This window comes from Onychostruthus taczanowskii, unplaced genomic scaffold, assembly GCF_017590055.1.
Source record: "Onychostruthus taczanowskii isolate IOZ18803 unplaced genomic scaffold, ASM1759005v1 scaffold1404, whole genome shotgun sequence".
In the NCBI taxonomy this organism is placed as follows: Eukaryota; Metazoa; Chordata; class Aves; order Passeriformes; family Passeridae; genus Onychostruthus; species Onychostruthus taczanowskii.
This window is the reverse complement of record NW_024498579.1, coordinates 1-783: the sequence shown is the minus strand read 5'-3', so window position 1 is coordinate 783 and position 783 is coordinate 1. Positions and strand designations below refer to the sequence as shown.

Genomic DNA, 783 nt, shown 5'->3' with positions numbered 1-783 from the left:
GGGGGGGGGCAAAGGGGCCCCCCCCCACCCCTCCCCGTGCTCAGGGACCCCCCCCCGCTGCTCGGAGCTTTCCCGGGTGGAGCGGGCAGCGGGCGGGGGTCCCGGCACGGCCCCTCCCGGGGGTTTATTTTGGGGAGGGGGTCCCTCGGGCCCCACCCCTCCCCGTGCTCAGGGACCCCCCCCCGCTGCTCGGAGCTTTCCCGGGTGGAGCGGGCAGCGGGCGGGGGTCCCGGCACGGCCCCTCCCGGGGGTTTATTTTGGGGAGGGGGTCCCTCGGGCCGAGCCCCCCCTGCCGCTACTTGGGGTAGGGGTAGGGGAAGGCGCCGGGCTCGGACGGTGACTCGATGGGACCGTGGCTCGGGGCGGCTCCGCCGTCCTGTGGGGAGGGGTTAATGCACCCCCAGACCCTGCACCCCCAAATCCTGCGCCCCCAAAAGCCCCCCCGGCCCCCCCCTCAGCACTCACCTCCAGCGGGAGGGCGGGGGGCACCGGCGGGTACGGCGGGATGAAGGCTCCGGGCACGGCGGCGGTGGCAGCGGGGACGTACTGGGGACGGCAGGGGAGGGGTCAGGGGGGGTCGGGAAGGGGTCGCCGGGGTTTTTTTTGGGGGGTCTCGTGGGGGGCTTACCGTGCCAGCGCTGCCCAGAGAGAGGTGGCCGAGCTGCTGGGCCAGGGGGGCCACCACAGAGGGCTGGAGGGGGACAGCGTGGTCCACGGCGGGGGCCAGCACCGCGCCCTGCAAGGCAGCGTCAGCGCGGGGACACGGGGACACGGGGGGGACAC

General features: G+C 75.7%; 1 long non-coding RNA gene across 1 annotated transcript; it reads right to left on the bottom strand.

Moving 5' to 3' along the window:
* Positions 1 to 255: 255 nt before the first annotated feature.
* On the bottom strand, positions 256 to 752 carry LOC121332573. Its single transcript, XR_005952168.1, has 3 exons — positions 629 to 752; positions 466 to 546; positions 256 to 376 (listed from the first exon to the last, which is right to left on the bottom strand). It is a non-coding gene; the product is annotated as an uncharacterized LOC121332573 (long non-coding RNA).
* Between the last annotated feature and the right edge of the window lie 31 nt (positions 753 to 783).